Consider the following 12626-nt stretch of genomic DNA (forward strand, 5'->3'; position numbering starts at 1 on the left):
TTGAAGAAGCTCTATGGAAATGAGCCTACTACTACAAAACTGGCTTGTAAAGATAGGATGAGAAATGCATCTCATGTTCTGTAGATGATGAAGGTAGATCTATTAGTAGCTACAACAATAATGAAGAAGAAACTCACCTCTTCATGGCACAAGAATCAAAAGATGAGAGACACGCATCTGAGAATGATCATGTAGATCATTCCCACCGGCAAGATGCGTTTGGCAGTGATAGTGAAGGTGAAGAAGAAGAAGAAGCAAGAGTTGATCTTGAAGAAGAACTTGTAAGTGCACTCAAAGAACTTAGTAGAGTGAAGAATGAGTACAGGTTATTCAAGAATGTTGCAATTGTAGAGTAGAACCCATTGATCAGATGCCTTAAAGAATCTGAGAAACATGTCTTAGAATTAAAGACTCAACAAGAAGACACCAAGGTGTGTCGGTGTAATGATCTAGCATTTGAGCTAGAAGTCAAGGATAAAGAATATCAGTAGCTAGTACGAGAAATGGAGATTCTCTTAAATGACCTTGAGAAATGTTAGGATGAGCTCAAGGTAAGAATCTGGTTTGATGGTAGTAGTGATGCCTTGGAGAAAATGTTGAAAAAGGAAAAGCATGTCAAGGATACCAATGGATTAGGAAGTGGTACCGGTGAATACTCCACAAGCAAGGACACTTCTCAAGAGGATATTCATTTTGTCTCCTCATATGGAAATAGCAAGTGTTAGACCTTCACAGTCAAAAATACTCCAGGGAAGAAGGTTGATGTAACCACAACCGGTGAAGACTTGAAGAGGGAGATGGTGCTACAAGAAGGAACAATGTAGATCCAAAAGGAAAAGGGAAGCTAAGAGGCTAAGAGAAGATGACATAGAAAACTTCCTACCAATAGGAGACAAGGAAATGATACCGCCCACAAGACAAAGTAAGTATGGAGAGAAAAGAGATCCAATGAAAGGACTATAGCAAATTGACAACCCAAGAAGAATCACCCGAATAGAAGAAATGAAGATAACTAACCAGAAAGATCCCCTCATGTTTGGAAAAATAAATTTGTAAGTTATAAGTTCTCCTTTCTTGGTTATTGTTTTTCATGCAAAGGTTATGGTCACCGGGCTAGTGAGTGTACAAAAGGATACCGAAGAAACCATGTTGAGTTTCCTTGGAGTAGAAATACAAATGTTATATGCTATCAGTGAAATGCAATTGGTCAAAAAAGTTATGAGTGTAGGAAGAAATGTTTTTTAGTCATATGGCAGCCCCTTGTCTTTCCCCTTCAATAAAAATATAAGGTACAATAGTCAGGGATAGTTTGGAAAAAGTTGTAGGACATATGATAATCAGAAACTAGTATGGAAGAAAATGAGGTACATTAGTAGATCAAGAAATCATATGGTTCTGGTAGCAGGCTACACCAATAAGGCATGGAGAATAAGAACAAGGTAGGTTGACAGGAGAAAAACCTCATAAGCAAAGAGGTAGGAATGCAGTGTGCCAATACAGTGTTACTCTTGATAATTCTGCAAAGGACTGTCATGCTAAAAAGACTCTGCAAATAAAGGAGAATGATGGTCAAGATGGTACAATGAAGAAGAGAAAATAGAGCTAGAAGGTTTGGAGAAGAAATAAATTTGAGGATGAGGCTGTGAACCGACATTGTGCATTCAGTGCACAAGAGATATCTCCTAAGGCTTAGGGAGATGCATGATCTTAGGGGGAGCTACACATTGAACATACCATTCACCCCCTTTAATAATTGAAGAGGATAAGTGTAAGGACTAGATGCTACTGACACAAGGAATATTTCTCTTGAAAATAAGATATGGAAGAAGAAGATGTGATGACAAATTAGTTACCAGTTGAAGGATAAGTTAGTAAAAAAGAAGAATGAAGTAAATCTGATAAGAGGAAGATATTGGCTATTGAAAATGTTAGGAAGGATATACCAGATGCTACAATATACTTATGTATTGCTGCTTCAGATGCATATGAATTTGGAAGAGGTTGGAGTTAGGTAAATATAATGTTGTCATTGATTCTATCTGATGGAGACAGTTGTCTAGTACTGGGTTAACCATTAGAATAAGAGCAGGTGTGTTTGGTGCATGAACCGAAATAGATGTTTTTGTTGCTGAGGTTAGAAAATTGATATTAGGTGGTGATGGAGCTTGAAGAAATAAAGTAGATGCATTGGTGTCAAAGATGAAAGATTTTGTGATACAATATCGATATGGGATTTATATTGTAAGAATGGTTCATCAGGTATTCTGGTTACTGGTAAGGAAACAAGTGGCAACAAGAATAAATGTTAAATCAAGTGGTACAAAATTTTGTGTCTGAGCCCTAGAGTATGGAGAAGATGGACTACCGACAGCTGTGGATGGCAAATCGCCTATGCCAAGGAGGAATGAATTAACAATTGGTATCATATATATCATAGTCACTGGAAGATGATAGTTACACCAATGGGAGAGAAGTAGTTGCTTTTGGTACAGGGCCATATGAATGCTGACAATTGGTGTCAAGCTCCCGGTAAGAGGAAGAAGGTGAGATAGCAATATATGTAGTGGCTCTTTTGGGTACACATCCTTATAGGAAAAATGAAGTATTGTTGCATGTGTTAAAGGATGGTTCAAATTGCAGTAGGGATCAGAAATACTTGACACAAGAAAACAATGGTTGATGGGCAAGATGTCTCGGTGAAGACATTGAACTGGTAGGGTAAACCAGTATGTTCATTGTGTTACTGGTATGGTTGTTAACCAGTATATGGTGTAGATATGAGTTTTGGTGTGGAACCTAATAGATGAATGTGGACCAGTGATCTATGGTTCAGGGGCAATTCACAACCAGATCTGCAGATTGGTATCAAGCATGTTGAACATAGGGGCAGATCAGGTAGGTGTTTGACAATACCAACATTTTGGTGATTTTGGAAAGGTGCCTATTCAATGTGTCTATCTATCAAAGCCACAATCAATTTTCTCGGGTGAGTAGTGGAAAAGGACCAGAATGTGCTCATCCAGCATTGTCAAAGGCTTCTAGTGGGATCAGTCATATTTGTATTGATTGAAGTCACCATTTAGATCACTAAGAGAAATGAATAGGTGTCTTGACTATCGGCAGACCTATCCATAGAAGAGGAGAAGAGTGCTCACTTAACCAGTTGTGAGCAAAAAGAGGGAGAATTGCTTGCATAGGGGGAGAATACATCAGATTAGTACCTGATTGCTTTCAGCAGACTGGTGTCAGAACAACTCCCACAGAGGATGGATATACCATTGATATCAGATTGGTATCAATTTGGTATCGGTGCCTGCATCTTAAATTAGTATCAAATGGGAGAGATGTAGTTTGACTAGCAGGTGAGCAGTATTCACTGAAATATCTTTCCACAATTGATTACTTCAACTATTGGTATTAGTTTTATATGCTCAATTGGTGTCAATTACTGTATGTGCCCTCCATTTCAAATAATGCTAGCAGAGAGGTTGTAAAGCATTATGGTCAAAAGGGAAGAAGCAACCAGTAGAAAGGGGGAGAGCAATATTATAGCACATATTGAAAAGAGTAGGTGAGGAAACCCTGTTAGTGTCCTTTGCCATTGTTGTCAAAGGGGGACAAAGAATTTGTCGTATGTTGGATACTACATATGTTGACATCAATGGCAAAGGGGGAGATTGTTGGCATTTTCCTATCATTGATGTCAACATGATGGAAGAAGGTCAACTAGATGTGGGATGAACTGATATGAAGAAGATAGACATATCACTGATGTCAACCAGTATGATGAGTAAACTAGTATATAAAGAGGTGCCACCAGTAAAGGAGATTGGAGACTGGTAACAAGATGTCATTGATGAAACAACTGTTAAGATGGTGATCTACCAGTGATTAGAGTATGTTGTAGATGGTTGGTATGCTAGTTTCACCAATGAACTAGAACTAGTGGAGAGTGTTGATAGGATAAGGTCAACTGATAGAATGTAGTGTGTGGTAATGACATCAGGTAAATTATGCATTGAGCATGTAGTGAGGATAAAGGTGTTGCGACTAGTTGCAGACTATAGAAAGTTAGTGAGAATGATCATGATGTTGTACACCGGATAAAGAGTGTAAATGGAAGGTGAACTATCCTTTGAAGGAGACAATCAAGAATAAAGAGAGCCTCAAGAAGATGGTACCAGATGAAGGTGTGATGCAGAAGGTTGATATTGATGTAAGAGGATACCACCAATACATAAACTCATAGAAAAATTCTTGTAGTTGGTGCTGGTTAATAAAAGGAAGATTGTGTGTTGCCATTGGATATAAGAACAAAGAGAAGGTATGCCTGCCTGACCAAATTAAGTTGATCTGGTGTATGCTTAGAAAAGGTACACTTGTGACAGATATGAGGTGATATGAAGGAGTGTGTCAGCATGAAAATTGGGTCACCTATGTATGAGAGATTGTTGGCAAGACAACGCAAACTGGTAAGGCTGCAGATTGAAGATAGGTTGAAGACTAGTAATGCATACAACTGAGATACTGAAAGTAGTAAACCAGATGTAAGGCTGAGTTTCTAGGTTAATAGGTTGACCAACAACATGTATTCACAAGATTGAAGGTTGAACCAGTAACGGTTTGTAATGGTAAGAGGGTTTGTCAGATGATCAAGTGTGAACTGAACCAACATTAGTAAGTTGAATGTTGAGTTGAATGCCGAGTGGCAAGAAGGAAGAAGTCAGTGAAGGTGTTTATATCATTGAGGCATGGTAGGTATTTTTATAGTTGAGCATTTAATATGGAGCTCGTGATTTGTAGATCAGATCAGAAGATTGTAGCTCGATGAAGAATGTACAATAAAGGGAGATCAAGGAGTTGTTGGCACCAAGATCAAAGCAAGAAAATTAGATTTTTCATGATTACTACTTGTCGACAATAATCAAGGGTTGAGATCAAGTTTCCTTACTGATTTTAGCAAATATGGGTTGGAAGGAAGGAAAACGCGTGGTGTTTTATTTCCTCAATGTAGGTAATTGATCCAAATTAGATCAAATCAAGTTAGTGGAAGAATCTCTAACTGCCCTAAGTTTGATTTTGGTTTTGGTGGGAAGACTTGATTATAAATATGTAAGACATAATCAATGATTGGTTAATGTTGGATAGATGTTGTGAATTCCTCTTTTCAAGAAAGGATTAGTCTGAGTAACATTCATAAAATCTGAAGTGGTTGTGTGTTGAAGAAGAATCGGTGAAGGTGAAGGTGAATCAATGGTGAACAAACTGACAAACTATGAAATAGGATAGAGGAGGTCATACAGGAAGAGATTATATCGATAGAAGGGCTACATAGTGAGCAGAAGGATTCAACTAGTGTAGAAGACAAGTGGCAGAGAAATCTAAGGTGGAAAAAGTGAGTACAGACATCTGACACAGCAGGAGAGAGTTGGAGAAGTTAGTTCAATAGAGAAGTGATTGGAACAGTGGCAGCAAAATGTGTGGGAAGATCCAAGAGGTGCAAGAAGATTTAGTTGAGTAGTGGAGATAGAAAGAGTGAAGGTAGAGATCTAGCAGACCAACAGCAAGAAGAGACATCAGACCGATAGTGTTAAACCGATAGAATAGAGTATTGATGAGTTGCAAAAAATCATTTTCAATAAGGTATAACTTTGTATTTGAATGTTTATCATTGTATTCACTGAGTTGGTACTTGGTGCAGGGGTTGTAGCTCATTTGGGTTGTATCCCATAAATTATTTAGGGGTTGGTGCTCCTTGGGTTGGTTTCCTAAATTGCAGGGGTTGGTTCTCCTTGGGTTGGTGCCTTAAATATTGTAATCAGATTTTCATTGTGAGGCTAGATTGGAGTAGAAGGTCTCCAGCAACATTTCTTACTAAGGTTTTTCCCATCTTGGGTTTTCCTTGTACATCTGGTGTTATGTGATGTCCCTTTCATGTGTGATTGCATTTGTGTTGGTCTCCCATCTAACCAGTAAGTCTTCTTTCTATTAGATCTGTTACCTGATATACACTCATAGGATAGAAAAGGGAAAGTTTATAAACCACCGATTCACCCCCCCTCTCAATGGCACATTGTGTCTAACAATTATACCTTCACTTCTTTCTCTGGAACCTTCTCTTTGAGAAAGTGGTGTTTAATGGCAACGTGCTTTGTCCTTGAGTGCATAACCAGATTCTTTGAAATGTTGATTGCACTTGAGGTATCACATTGGATTAAAATAGGGTCAAATATTTCTATCTAAATGTCCTTGAGGGTCTTCTTCATCCATAACACCTGAGAACAACATGTAGCAGCAAGAATATATTCTACCTCAATAGTAGATAAGGAGACTGAATCCCACTTCTTGTTGTGCCATGAAACTAACCAATCACCTAAAAAGAATGTGCCACCACTTGTGCTTTTCTGGTCATCAATGCAGCCTACCCAATCAACATTAGTGTAGGCCTATAAAGTGAAATCTCTTTCTTTGGATACCATAAGCCATAATTAAGTGTTCCTTGTAGGTACCTGAAGACTCTTATAACCGCATTCTCATGTGACTATTTAGGTGCAGCTTGAAATCTTTCCACCATATATACTACTTGCACTATATCCGGTTTTGAATCAGTAAGGTATAACAGACTACCAATCATGGATCTATATAGGGTCTGATCCACTTCCGGTGATTCATCAACCTTGCTCAACTTGCATCCAGTCACCATGGGGGTAATTATCAGTTTGTTGTCTTCCATCTAAAACTTCTTCAACATATCTCTGGCATACTTGGCTTGAGAGATAAATATTCCTTTATCTTGCTATGAAATCTGCAAAACAAGAAAATATGAAAGTTCTCCAAGAATTGACATCTCAAACTCTAATTGCATCTGATCAACAAACTCATTACAAAAGATATCCTTGTTGCCTCCAAATATTATATCATCCACATATACAACAACAATAATCAAGTGATCTCCATATGCTTTGATGTACAGATTGCTATATGCACTTCTATTTTTGAAACCTTGCTCCTTAAGATATGTATCCAACCTTGAATACCATGCTCTTGGAGCCTTCTTTAAACCATACAATGCTTTCTTCAATCGACATACAAAAGTTTCATCATCATGCAGCAAAAAACCTTTGAGTTGTTCTATGTAGACTTCTTCTTTCAAATTGCTATTCAAGAAAGAAAACCTAATGTCCATTTGATATACCTTGTATCCTTTGAAGGCGGAAATTGTTAAGAACATTCTAATAGCCTTAAGTCTTGCAACGGGTGCAAATTTTTCTTCCAAATCAATTCCATCTACTTGAGAAAATCCTTTGCACACTAACATTGCTTTATGCCTGACAATCTTACTTTCTTCATTCATCTTGTTCTGGTAGAACCATTTATTACCAATGACATGTTTATCTACTAGTCTAGGAACTGATTTCGAAGTCTTGTTCTTTTCAATCTTCTGCATTGAATGTCTTGGGTTCCATTTCAATCATGAGGCAAAAATTCACTTGTTCATTGTTTTGGGCGAGTCTTCTTCTTATCTGTACACCATCACTTTTATTTCCTATAATCTTCTCTTTCGGGTGATTTTTCTGCACATTTTTGTTGGGGATATTGCTGTGTTCTTTTCCCAGTTCACTTTTTGACTAAACTTCATCTTCATCACATGAATCATTATACCTGTTTACTTGTACTTGTTTTCCTTTATGCAGATCTTCATCAACTCTTACATGCACACTTTCAATGACTCTTCTCTGTCTTTTATTGTACCATTTGTAGGCCTTGTTGTGAGTAGAGTAACCCAAGAAAATAACTTCATCACTCCTAGAATCAAAACCATCTAAAACATCTTCATTTCTTGATGGAGCATTTACTTCCAAACACTTTGAAATATTTTACTAATGGCTTCCGGTCATACCATGGTTCATAAGGTGTCATTCTGCTATTTGTTCTCAGTTGCACTTGGTTTTGTGTATATACAGTAGTATTAACTACTTCCTTCTAGTATATATCTAACATGTTTACTTCATTCAACATAGTGCTTGCCATCACCTTGACAATCTGGTTTTTCCTTTCTACAACACCATTTTTTTGTGGTGTTCTTGGGGCTAAATAATGTCTTCTGATTCCATGTCTCTCACAATAGTCTACAAACTCATTTGATGTGAACTCACCACACTAATCTAATCTCTGACACTTCATCTTGCATTCATTTTCCCTCTCAACCATCTTCCAGAATATTTTGAACCTCTCATATGCTTGTGATTTGTCATGTAGGAAAGTGACCCAAGTCATTCTTGAGAAATCATCAATGAACAACATGATGTATCTCTCACCGGCTAAAGCTCTTGTTCTGGTTGGACCACACAGATCTGTATACGCAAGTTCTAAGGGCCTTGAGGTATTATGTTCTTTGGTCTTGAAGGTTACCTTAGTCTGATTGCCTCTTAGACATTCATCACAAAAAGTACTTGTCGGTTTGATAATTTGTGGTATATGTCTCACATAGCCTTTCTTGCTCACTTTAACCAAATTATCAAAGTTTATGGCCTAATCTCCTATGCCACAACCAACTCTCATTTAATTGTCCCATGAAGCATTGGGACTCAAAGCATTCCTTAAAATTGTACACATTTCCATCTATCTTTTTACCTTCTGTAACAATCTATCCAGTACTATCCTTCCTTATCTGACAAACTGTAGAGTTAAATGTGAATTTGTATCATTTATTGACTCAGACTTAGGAAATTATGCTTTAGTCCTTCCACATAGTATACATCATGTGCTTTTAATTTACCATATATGTTCAGAGTACCTTTCCCTTTTATCTTGATGGAAGAATTGTCTCTGAACCTCAATGAACCTCCATTCCAATCATCAAACTTGATGAACTTCTTTTTGTCTCTGGTAATGTGATTGGAAAATCCACTATCTACAACCCATAAATTTCTTCTTTCTTCATGTAGGGCGGTCTGTATAAGTAAACCTAATTCTGCTTTATTCTTATCCTTCTCAACCCAAACTCGGTTGTCTTCCTTCTTCTTGTCAGTTGCATTTTTCTCTCTGATTTTTCTTTTGGTCTTTGATCCGGTACTGACTTCTTTTTCTTAGAAGTCCCAAGTTTGCAATGCTTTGCAATGTGGCCAACATTTTGACAATGATAGCATTTCACATTGACATTGAAAGATGAACTTGAAAATCTATTGTAGGATACCGGCTGACTTCTCCTACAATCAAAACTCTTATGACCAAACTCATTACATTGATAACAAATAACATTAATCTTCTGGAGTGCAAAAAATGAATTTCTACTTTCAAAACTTGTAGGGGGCTTAGGCATCAAACTACAATCAGAAATTCTATGACCAAACTTATTACACTAGTAACAGTAACCATGGAATTTGGGTATATAACAATCTTGTTGCTTTGGACCAAAAAATCTTTGTCTCACCAGATGTTTTCCTCTCATGCTATCAACTTTAGTGAACCCCTCTTCATCAATCTTTAACTTTCCTTTATGGTTTGCATTCCTGTATGATGTGTGAGCTTTCCAGTTCTGAGCATTTTAATTCATAGGAGGATTTCTTGTGGCTTCAACATAGGTCTTCTTCTCAATAGCTTTGCTGATAGTAAAGGTTTGTTTTTCCTTACTTTCACTTGAAGAGGTAAACTGTATTTCCTTCTCAAATGTGTCTTTAATATTTGAACTCTATCCCTCTTCAAATCCTATACCTCTGGTATCTTTTGAATGCTTTTTATTGCTCAACATCTTGTCCACGACTTCAATGTTGCCCTCATACTTGCTCCTCATCTTCAACTCATCCTTGCTCTTTTCAAGCTCCTTTCTGAGCCTTACAATTTCTTCTTCCAAATTCTTATGATCCTTCTCTTTCTTTATCAAATCAGAGGATGTAACTTCACATATCCTCTTAGCCTCTTCCAATTGGAGTTTCAAATTAGAAATTTTTGTTGGTCCCAACTGGTATTGAGAGGGGAGGGGTGAATCAGTACCTTACTGGTTTTTACTAATTGATACTTTTACTTTAAATATGAACTAATTAACCATTCACCAATGTACACATTTACTACAGAAGATTAAGCATACATGAAGAGATACACAAAGGCACACAGATTTATCTCGTGGAAACCCAATAGGGAGAAAACCACAGTGTGAGTAGAAACTCAAAAAATTTGTACTTTTCTGGAGTACGCCCAGTGAAGAGCCATCCCTGTTAGGAGATTACAAACACACTGGTTAGGTGCCACCCAATTAAGGGATTTTGATCAAGGCCGGTTAGTGCCTTTACCTTTTTAAAGGTAGCCTGGTTGAAGGACTTAGAGCATCAGTTAAGATATTACCCGGTTAAGGGATTTATACAATGGGACCTATTAAAGTCCACCTAGTTAAGGGATTTATGTTGCAGTTATTTAAAAATAATAGATGAATGATCAAATACAAGAAGCTACACATTAGCTTGATCAAAGCATAATTAGGCATCTGTCTTGGTTTGCATCGGTTGTGCCTGTCCTTCACAACTCTATCTTCTATCAGTTTGCTAGTACTTGAATCTGTTGGCAAAATGGTCAATGCTCCCCTCGGGATTCATGACAAGGGACTAACCACCTCCCATGTGATCCATATCTCTATAGTTTGTATCGGACATTGACAGATCAGTCTTTTGATGCAATGGAAAACTGGGCCAACAAATGGAGAACTTAAGAAAATAATTAGAAGGAGCTCTTGTGGACTATGATGCAGAGAAGTTGAAGAATATCAAACTAGAAAATGATCTGAGGATGGCATAGGAATTCATTCAAGGACTTCAGGAGAATCTTACTATTGCTAGAAATAAAAGAAAAGAACTTCATGAGCAGATGCAAAGTGATGATGGTGAAAAGGAAACTCTTAATGAACTTATGAGACAAATGGGAATTCTGGAAAATGAGTTGGCTACTACAAATCAACATAAAGAGAAATTCAAGAAAAGTTCAGAAGAACTTGATGATATGCTGAAAAGCCAGAAACTTAATAGAGATACTAATGGAATTGGATTTGAAGTTGGAGAAAGTTCCGGTACTACAAACAATCATGATCACAGTAAACCAGTAAGACAACCTAATGCTTACAAATTTAATGGGAAATGCTTTAACTGTAACAAGTATGGTCATAGAGAAAATCAGTGTAGATTGAAAAACAATCAGAATTAATGCACCCACCGGTCAATGTTCCAAATGCAACAAAGTTGGTCATAATTCAGAAAACTGCAGAATGAATGTGAGATGTTATGTTTGTGGAAGATTTGGGCACTTATCTAATCAATGCAGAACACAAACCAACATAGGATATGGAAAGGCTATTTAGAAGAATAATGTGACTTGTTATTCTTGTAACAAGATTGGACATATTGCAAAATTTTGTAGAAGCAAGACTTCATTGACAAATAATAAAGGACCTAGTTTGAAAGGCAAAGAGAAGGTAGATGAGGTAAAGCATGAATTTTCAAAACAAATGGTATCAGAGCATTGGGTCACGAGTTTGCATCCCCTCAGGTAATGTTGAGGGGGAGATTTTTGGCAAAATGGTTAGTGCTCCCCTCGGGATTCATGACAAGGGACTAACCACCTCCCATGCGATCCATATCTCTATAGTTTTTATCATACATTAACAGATCAGTTTTTTGATGCAATGACAAACTGGGAGACATGGATTGCACGAGAGGTGGTTAGTCCCTTCTCATGAATCCCGAGGGGAGCACTAACCATTTTACCAACAATCTCCCCCTTAGCGTTAACCGAGGGGATTCGAACCCATGACCCAACACTCTGATACCATTTGTTTTGGTAATCTTTTGGTATGCCTTATGTTGTATTTCTCAAAATAAATTCTCGGTATCGGACAAAAAGATTTTGGATATGACATACCGGTAGGTAAACAATTGCAAGAAGCCTTCGCCGGCATGGGTAATGCTAAGGAAAACAATATAACTGAATATTTCAAAGCTTTCCAAGCCAAAATGAAAACCAGAGAGAGACTACCATAGAGTGTAGTAGATAAATATGACAAAGAAATATGTTTTGTGATTAAGAAAGATGAAATATGGATGGAAGTAGCTCTTCCTAGAACTATATGGGTAATTGAAATGGGGTATGAGGCTGATGTGAATATTATTGAAACTTATACTAAAGCCCTGTTAGAAGCACCTAGAGAACCAACAGAAATTTTTTTTGGTAGTGCAGAAACAATTGAGAGTGGTGTACAAACAATGAAACAAAGAAAGAAAAGAGAAAAGTATATAAGGAGTGCATCAAAACAAGTCGAGGAAATCAAAGAATACATCATAAACATTACTGGAATACAGACAACTGAACTAGAAGGATTGCAACCAGAGGCACACATTTCACCAGTTGGTACATCATCTAACAATGAGATACCTGTTGAATTCAAGAGAGTTGATAGGAAGAGAAAACCTTCACCAGTACCCTCTCCTTCACCTAAGAAAACAAGAACTTTGAGAAAGAAGCAACAAGTAGTAAGACAACCAGCAAACAAGTTAACACCCAAGAAGAAACATAATGATATTGCTGATAGTGGAAACATTGTTGAGCAACCAACAAAAAATGTCGAGGTTGAAATACAAATAGAG

The sequence above is a fragment of the Cryptomeria japonica genome, chromosome 11 (genome assembly GCF_030272615.1).
Source record: "Cryptomeria japonica chromosome 11, Sugi_1.0, whole genome shotgun sequence".
In the NCBI taxonomy this organism is placed as follows: Eukaryota; Viridiplantae; Streptophyta; class Pinopsida; order Cupressales; family Cupressaceae; genus Cryptomeria; species Cryptomeria japonica.